Source organism: Apium graveolens, chromosome 6 (assembly GCF_009905375.1).
Source record: "Apium graveolens cultivar Ventura chromosome 6, ASM990537v1, whole genome shotgun sequence".
NCBI lineage: Eukaryota > Viridiplantae > Streptophyta > Magnoliopsida > Apiales > Apiaceae > Apium > Apium graveolens.
The window spans coordinates 272,370,030-272,379,977 of NC_133652.1; the positions used below are offsets into that span (position 1 = coordinate 272,370,030).

The following is a 9,948-nucleotide window of genomic DNA, read 5'->3' on the forward strand; positions in this document are numbered from 1 at the left end:
GTTTCTAGCTGATTTATTTATGGATTTCTTTAGTTAATTCGTTTGATGCCTTAGTGTGTGGTGATTGTATGATATCCTAGTATTGGTTGTGCTTATTCGTCTTATGAGTGTCGCGAACTTATAAGATAGTGTGTTAATTCTTAATGAAGCGAAAGTGAATTTAAGGATTTAGAACTTGCCATGCTAGCATAGGTTCATGTATTGTTATGCATGATTCGTAGGTAATTTTAACCATCTTACTTGCCCTGTGTAATCAAGATAGATAACTTGTGCTTAAACCGTTATATTGTCAAATTCTATAGACATATAGGGTCTCAATATAATTGGTGTCTATTCAGCTTCTATCTCTTTTGTGGATGTCTGGTAGTATGGTACTCGTGCAACGAAAGTTGGCGTTTATCAGTTTCGTGTTATCTGATTAGTATCATCATCATTACATGCTAAGGTTAAGAATTAAAAGGCTATTGAATGAAGTATTTAATGAAGTTGGAATCCCATATTTGTTATATATATTAATTCAATCAATCTTATTCTCGTAGTTATAATTATTAGTTAAATCTTAGTTATAATCAACTTCAATTTGTGATTCATTTTAGCATTGAATAATAACCATACATTGTTGCTTAGGTGCATGAATTAATTAGTTAACCAATACAGTCTCTGTGGGAATGAACTAGAAAAGATTCTATACTACTTGCGAACTCATATACTTGCGTGTATTATTAGCGCGTGTTTAGCAACTAACAAGTTTTTGGCGCCGCTGCCGGGGACTGCAGTGTTAATTGATAGTTTATGTGCTTTCCATCGGTGGTCGTTAAAGTTCATTGACTCGGACATGGTTACTTATCTGTTCCTTGTTTTATTTCAGGTGCTCTAGCGAGGGTGTATGCATACGCGTTCGCGTACTCGTAAGAGAACTCTGGATAAAGTCGAAGAAGAACTTGTGGTGGTTCGAAGGGAAGTTGTTGAGGAAGAAAAGAAGGCAGAAGAAGAGAAAGTCAAAGAACCAGTTGTAGTAGCGATGGGAGATCAAGCAGAAAATCCGAAGGCTTTGATGGACTATTCTCAGCCCAAGATTAATGACATTCAGTCGAGCATCGTCACACCAGCCATCAGGGCTAACATTTTTGAGATCAAGGCAAGCACGATTCAGATGATAAAGAACTCAGTTCAGTTTGGGGGTTCTCCTACTGAAGACCCCAACATGCACATCATGGATTTCATCGAGATCTGCGACACCTTTAAGTTTAATGATGTGACTAAAGATGCTATCAAGTTGCGACTCTTCCCATTCTCTCTAAGGGACAAGGCTAAGAGCTAGATACATTCTCTACCACCAGGGTCTATCACTAAATGGGAAGATCTGGCACAAAAGTTTCTCACTAAATTCTTCCCTATGGCGAAGACTGCTGCAATCAGGAATGCTCTTACCCAGTTTGCTCAGCAAATAGGAGAATCTCTGTGTGAGGCTTGGGATCGATATAAGGGGATGCTAAGAAAGTGCCCACACCATGGCATGCCTGATTAGATGATTATTAATTGCTTCTACAATGGATTGGGTGCAACTTCTAGACCCATGCTTGATGCAGCATCAGGAGGAGCCTTGTGGGCTAAAAGATACGATGAAGCTTATGAATTGATCGAACTGATGGCTGCTAATGAATACCAGAATCCTTCCCAGAGACTGACTCAGGGGAAAGTCGCAGGAATTCTGGAGTTGGATGCAACAACTGGTATAGCTACCCAATTTAAGGCAATGACAATGAAGGTGGACTCTTTGGCTAATTATAGAGCTAATCAAATCACCAGTGTCTGTGAACTTTATGCTAGAGCTTATGAGACTGATCAGTGTGCTATTTCTAGTGAATTAGCTTAGTTTGTGAGCAATTTTCAGCGTTCGCAACAACCAGTTCCAGCCAGCTATCATCCTAACAACCGCAATCATCCTAATTTCAGCTAGAGCAACGCTCAGAATGCGGTTCAATAGCCTTATCAGCAATATTCAGCTAAGCTGTACAACCCCCCAGGTTTTCAGCAACCGCAATATGCACCAAGACAACAACTCCAGCTCCAACAAGCTAATGAAAATTATGAACTAGAGGAGTTGAAGCTTATGTGCAAGAGCCAAGCTGTTTCTATCAAGACCTTGGAAAATCAAATCGGTCAAATTGCCAATGCCTTGCTAAATCGTCAACCTGGTACATTGCCTAGTGATACTGAGGTGCCAGGAAGGAAGGAAGTTAAGGAGCAGGTAAAGGCAATCACGTTAAGGTCTGGAAAGGTTGCGAATCCCGAACAAACTTAAAAGTTGACTGAAGAAGCTGAGGATGAGAAAGAAGTAGAGCAGCAGGAAGTAGAAGTGGAACTGAAAGGCATATGTCATAGCCTATTTGTTTATTCGAGGATTTAACTCAACTCAAATAAGGATGTAACAAGTAAATAGTAGTTCTATCGTCAGAAAGATCTCTCAAAGTAACATATGTCAAAGGATTAAGTAACATTGTTCATCTACAGACTTGAGGACTTAATTCACTGGAAGAAGCTCAAGAAATTGATCAAGCCTCAGTGATATAAATCAAGATTGTGGATTTAATCAAGTGACAGAGATCTCGTCAGGGTATCAATTAATTACAGGGATTTAATCTAAAGAAAATCAAGACATGAAAAAACATCACAGATGTTAGTCATTCATGAACCAGACAGTACATCGAGTGTCAACATTGAAGTGGTGAAATGGATTCATAAGTTTCAGTGATTTTCAGAAGATTGTCAGAAGAGTGGTTGCTGTTCAAGATTAGTATTAATTCTCTATTAATTAATTAAGTCATATAATTTAATTAAGAAAATAAATTATATCTTCAAAGATTAATTTATTGATTAATTGAATTAATTGGTTAATTAATTCTAAATTAATATTATGCATTTTTCAGAAATGATTTTGAATTAATATTCAAAATTAACTCAGCAAGACAAATATTTGAACCGGTATGACAATTGGATTGTCATACCGAAAGTCTTTCCAAGTCTTTTTAGATTGTCTTACCGATAGTCTTTCCAGCTTAAAAGATTGTCTTGCCGATAGTCTTGCCAGTTCAATCAATAGTCCTACCGAAAGTTCTACCAGCTGTTGGGATTGTCTTGCTGAGCTAAAAGGATTGTCTTGCCAATTAAAATCAAGGAGGTTGTTTTAATATAAAACAACAGAAGCTGATTTTCAACAGCAGAGAATTGAATATCAAACCAACCGAAGAACACAGAACAAAAGCAGAGAACTTATTGCAATTTCTCAGGACATTAATTTCTAGTATTTATTGTTAAATCTAAACCACTAGAAATCCTTCTCTTGTTCTTGTGTAACTATCTAGCGGATCAAAATCCCTAGAACTTAATCTCAAATTGCTTTTAACATTTGATCCTTTTTATTTCAAAAATAGAAAAAGTTCATGTCGAATTTATTCTAGATTTGGAATAATTTATTTGAGAATAATCCCTTGTAAACGATACCGTTGTTGTAACACCTTTCAAGTTTAATAATAGTTTTATTTAACTTGAATTTTGTTTCACTTTTTTATTTCGCATTTTATTCGATTAAACGGTATAGTTTGTATTCAACCCCCCTTCTACAAACATATTGGGACCTAACAATTGGTATCAGAGCCTTCTGATTAACGAACAAATCAAGATCCTAGACTTTTGTGATTCTTCCACTCCTTGAATTTTTATTAGCTCAAAAAATCATAATAACTACACAAAAAGTTGGAACCGTTAAAATTCCACTATTCGATAAAGAAAATTATGTTATGTGGAAGAAGAAGATGCTCTTGTTTTTACAAGTTGCAAATCCAAAATACCTTGAAGTGTTAAAGAAGGGTCCAAAAATTCCGATGGTTATTTAACCAGAGGTAATAGAAAATGATGTTGTGATTACCAAAGCTAGAACCTATGTAAAGAATCCTGAGGATTTTTCTCCTGCTGAAAAAGAAGAAGCCTCCTTGGATGCTAGACTTTAATTAATTTTAGTTGATTCCCTTGATCCCTTGATGAATAGACATGTGATGAACTGTAAAGATTTTAAACACATCTGGGAAACTATTGAGGTGATTAATGAAGGCACAGAGGAAGTTAGGGAGAACAAATTAGAGATCCTAACCTCTGAGTATGAACATTTTAAATCTAATCCAGGAGAAGGAATCACTGAAGTGTTTGAGAGGTACAATACATTGATCAACAACCTGAACATAAATGGTAAATATTATTCAATCAGGGAGGTCAACAAAAAGTTCCTTTTAACACTGCCAACTCATCTCGAACATAAAATCACTGCCATAAGAGAAGCAAGAGATCTGAGTGAGATTTCTTTGGAAAGGCTCTATGGTGTGTTAAAAACCTATGAGTTGGAGCAGATTCCGCAGAAGGAAGTCTATGGTAAAGGAAGAGTGGTCAGCACGTCTACTGCTCTAGTAGCTGAAGAACAACAACAACCACAACAACAACAACAATCTCAACAGTCAGAGAGAATGGTACAGTCTTCCAAGGCTGAAGAAAATGTGATAGTAGAAGAATTTAACCCTCCTACTACAAATCAATCCGAAGAGTAAATCTGAAAGGGCTTACCTGGCAAAGGGAAGAAGCTGGGATGATACTGACAGTGAAGATGAAGAAGTTGGGAATCTTGCTTTTATGGCTAGTGATGCAAACACCTCGTCGTCAAGAAAAGAGGTAAAATTTACTGATGCTGAATTAGTTTATCATCTAGGAGGCTCCTTAGATTGTGCTTGTCGTGATAATAAAATGTTAACTCAACAAATCAAAGACCTTGAGAAAGAGGTCAATGAATTAAGACTTGTGCACATTAATCAAGACAAATTAAAAGAACAAGTATCTTTTCTAGAGAATAAAGTTGACTGTTATAGACAACTCAAAACTATTCTCAAAGATAAGATCACCGGTCTTGAGACTAAGGTTAAAACATACTTTAATTCTTGTTCGAAGTATAAAGAGTTTTACAATAAGCAAGCTGTTAATCAAACATCTGGAATATGTTTTGATTACAATGTTGCTATTGGAAAATTAGGCATAAACTCCCCTCCTCATGTCTGTGCTAAAGGTAGGGAAGTACCACATGTGCTTAAGGGTGTTGATGAACCCCTCTATAAAGAATCAATTGCTGAACCATTTGATGAGACCTTATTTATTATTCAAGAAGAAATTCGTGCTGAAGATCTTGCTAATGAGAAAGTTGTTTCCAAGTCAAGTGTGTCAAAGGTTCTAGTCAAAGTTGTGAAAGCAACTGAGACTAACTCAGACACGCATGAGTTGGATAACAAAAATGCCATATCTACCATGCATAAGTTGCCTATTGTTAATCCCTCTCATAAAGCATGTGGTGTTCCTGATTGTATGTCTTGTGCTTTTAATTTGATGTATGCTTATTTTAATGGTAATCATGTTTCTAATGATAAGACTACTCCTCATCAGCATGTGAATAATAGGAAGCATGATAGGTCTAAGACTGCTAGTCCTCCTAAAGCTAGAAAGGAGACATTTGTGCCTAAGCCTAAACAGAAATTTGTCAAGGCTGTTTACAAGGTCAAATGTCCAGTCATTGAGAAAGTTGAGAACATTAAAGTTAAGAATGTTGTTTTGCCTGATAAAGGCCAATTTTACAAGTATGCCGGACCCAACCAAGCTTGGGTTCCGAAGAAGGTCTAATCCATTTTTATTGCAGGGCATTAAACAGGTGCAACCGATAGTGTGGATTCTTGACAGCGGATCGTCAAGACATATGACCGGAGATAGAGCCCTGCTATCAAATATGGTTGAGAAAGCTGGCCCAGTGGTTACCTTTGGAGATAATAGCAAAGGTCTAACTGAGGGATATGGTTGTTTGCAAGCTGGTAATGTTATCATTGAAAATGTGTATGTTGTGCAAGGACTTGAACACAATATGCTTAGTATTAGTCAGTTATGTGACAACGGCTACAATGTTTTATTCAACAAGCTGAAGTGTCAGATTCTGCACAAGAAAAGTGAAAAACCCTCCTTGATGGGAATCTGAAAAGGAAATCTGTTCGTAGCTGACATAAACTCTGGAAGCAATCCTGAAGTCAATTGTTTCTATGCAAAGACATCTTCAGATGGGAGTTGGCTATGGCACAAGAGACTTTCTCATCTCAATTTCAAAACAATGAATTCTCTTATCAAAAGAGAATTGGTCAAAGGTCTGCCTCGGCTGGAATTCTCCCCAGAAGGACTGTGTGAGGCTTGCCAGAAAGGAAAGTCAAAGAAAGCAAGTCACAGAGGCACTGACACATCCTCCATAACTGGTGTTCTGCAATAATTGCACATGGATTTATTTGGACCAGTTAATGTTCTTTCGATGTCAAAGAAGTGTTACTGTCTTGTGATAGTTGATGACTATTCCAAGTATACGTCGGTTTTATTCCTTCACTCTAAGGATGAAACACCTCAAGTTGTGATTGATCATATCAAGTTGATCGAGTTAGATTCTAATGTCCCTGTTAGAGCAATAAGGTCAGATAATGGAATAGAATTCAAGAATTCACTTCTCAATGAATTCTATACAGAAAAAGGGATTACCCGACAATTTTCAGCTCCTAGAACCCCTCAGCAAAATGGAGTGGTAGAAAGGAAGAATCGTACATTGATTGAAGCTGCAAGAACTATGTTAAGTGAATCAGGTCTTCCAATGTACTTTTGGGCTGAAGCTGTCAATACTGCATGTTATACTCAGAATTGAACTATAATCAACAAAGACTTCATGAAGACTCCTTATGAGATTATGAATAAAAAAAAACCTTCTATCAAATACTTTCATGCATTTGGTGCCAGATGCTTTGTGCTCAAAGATGGAGATGATCGTCATGGTAAATTCGAGGCAAAGGCATATGAGGGTATTTTTGTTGGATATAGAAGAAGATCATACAGGGTGTATATCAATGATCAACATAAAGTAACTGAAAGTGTCAATGTTACATTTGATGACACTAAACTCCCTAGTATCCAAACTGAAGATCCTTCTGAGAAACTGAAGTTTGATGATATGTCAGATTTAGAATCATAACATGATCAAGAACCTGAGGTTGTTGCTGGTGAAGAACATGTTAATCATGATGATACTCAAGGTAATGGTGATGGAAATATTGGCAACAATGGAGATACCACTGCTACTGACGAAGAATCATCAAGTCAACCTGACAACAACTCAGGGGGAGATGCTGAAGGATCAACTAGTAGGACACAATATCCCAATGAATTTCAAGGCGAATCATCAAGATCAAATCTTCCAAGACAGACTGTCTGGAATAAAGCTCATCCTTTTGAGTTGATTATTGGTGATCCAGATGTTGGAGTCAGAACTAGACGTGCTACTCAAAATGAATGTCTGTTCTCAGGATTTCTTTCTGAGATGGAACCTAAGAAGATTGAAGAAGCACTGACTGATCCAGATTGGGTGATTGCTATGCAAGATGAACTCAATCAGTTTGAACATCAACAAGTCTGGAAACTGGTACCTAGACCTACACACAAGAAAGCTGTTGGTACTCAACGGGTATTCAGGAATAAACTAGATGAAGATGGTGTGGTTACAAGAAACAAAGCAAGACTGGTAGCTAAAGGGTATTCTCAAGCTGAAGGCATTGATTATGATGAAACCTATGCTCCAGTGGCTAGACTAGAGGCCATCAGGATATTTCTGGCTTTTGCAGCATTCTCAAACTTTAAAGTTTATCAAATGGATGTCAAGAGTGCCTTTCTGAATGGAAAGCTGGATGAAGAGGTGTATGTAGAGCAACCTCCTGGTTTTGAAGATCCAGATCATTTGGATTTTGTCTACTTTCTTTTCAAGGCTATCTATGGTCTCAAACAGTCTCCGAGAAAATGGTATGACACTATCTCTGAATTTCTTATTGAAAATAGCTTTATTAGAGGTGTCATAGACAAAACTCTCTTTTCTAAAAAGCATAAGAATGATACTATATTAGTCCAAGTCTATGTGGATGATATAATATTTGGGTCTACTAATGATAATCTCTGTAAGAGATTTGCTAAGTTAATGCACAGCAATTTGAAATGAGCATGATGGGAGAGCTGAAGTTCTTTCTTGGATTACAAGTAAATAAAAGGTAAGATGGAACTTTTATTTGTCAATCCAAGTATCTCAAGGAACTCCTCAAAAAGTACAATCTAGAGGATTCTGCATCAGCAAGGACTCCGTCAACTACAGCTGTCAAGCTTGGACCATGTGAAAACTCCATTAAGGTAGATGTCATAAGCTATAGAGGTATGATTGGCTCGTTACTCTATCTTAATGCAAGTAGACCAGATATTATGTATGCTACATGCTTATGTGCAAGGTTCCAAGCGGATCCTAGAGATATTCATCTCGTTGCTGTTAAACGAATCTTGAGATATCTTAAGGGAACACCAAATCTAGGTATTTGGTACCCTAAAGAATCTGGTTTTAACCTTGTTGGATATACAGATTCAGATTACGCAATAAGTGTTATTGATAGGAAAAGCACCTCGGGGAGTTGTCAATTCCTAGGTAGCAGACTAGTCTCATGGTACAGCAAGAAACAGCAAACAGTTTCCAATTCAACGGCCGAGGCTGAATATATTGCTGCTGGAAGCTGCTGTGCTCAGATCTTGTGGATTAGGAATCAGCTACGGGACTATGGCTCTGTATTGAACAAAATCCCTATTCTATATGACAATACAAGTGCAATAGCCATCACCAACAACCCTGTGCAGCATAAGAGGACGAAGCACATTGACATCAGGTATCATTTTATTAGAGAGCATGTCATGAATGGTAGTGTTGAACTATTTTTTGTTTCAACAGAAGAACAAATAGCAGATATTTTCACTAAACCACTGGATGAATCCACATTTACCAGATTAGTTGGTAAATTGGGTATGTTGAATAGCTTTAGTGATTAAACTAGTTAATATCTGAGATATGTTCTTGAATGAATTTACAAATGAATTTTTCATGAATAAAAAAATTCATTTGCAAATTTATTTTATCATATTTATCATTTTTCTTGCTTATTTCTATGTAAGTTTTATTATCTTATCTTCTTTATTTATTCTACTTGTTAATTTTAATATCTTAGAATATTTTATTTCCTCTAAAAATATTTTTCTATGAATTTTATTTGCTAAAATTCAACAGAAATCTATTTTTGGAATAAAATATAATTACTTCTGAAATATTGTTATTTTGTAAATATTTTGTGTAAATGTAAATTCTGTTTATATTTGGTTTATTACTGCAATGACAATCGGCAAGACAATTGAAATTGTCTTGCAGAAAGTCATTCCAGTGTATATGTGTATATGTGTTTAATTTTATTTTCAGTTTAATTTTATACTGGCAAGACAATCGGTATGACTATCAATAGTCTTGCTAGTTATAAAAATCATATTATATATATATATATATCTTTTTATTTTTGTACTAGAATGACAATCGGTATGACTATCGATTGTCTTTCTAGTATATTCTGTTTAACTTCATATTATTTTATACTGGTATGACAATCGGTATGACTATCAGATTGTCATAGCAGTTATCTTTTTCCTTTTTAAATTCCAACCTTTTGCCTGGTATGACAATCGGGAAGACAATCGGTATGACTATCCTCGATTGTCATACCAGTTGTCCTACTTAATTTTTTTTTTATTTTGTGATTGTATTCAGTTCTAAAATCAATTCAACGGCCTTGTTTCTCTCTCTCTCCCTCTCTCTCTCTCTCTCTCTTCGATCAATTCCATCGCCATTATTTTCTTCTTGCTCGAGTTTTTACTCAGCACACTTAACTGTGATATATACATATACGTGTGTATACATACAGTGAGGAAGTGCTGCCCATTTTTTTATTTTTATTTTCACTTCGTTTTTTTTTCTCTTCAAAATCAGTT

General features: G+C 36.2%; 1 non-coding gene across 1 annotated transcript; it reads right to left on the reverse strand.

Annotated features, from left to right (window-relative positions):
* Positions 1-1,411: 1,411 nt before the first annotated feature.
* LOC141670130 (small nucleolar RNA R71) lies at positions 1,412-1,518 on the reverse strand. The gene has a single exon (XR_012554374.1). It is a non-coding gene; the product is annotated as a small nucleolar RNA R71 (small nucleolar RNA).
* Positions 1,519-9,948: the final 8,430 nt, after the last annotated feature.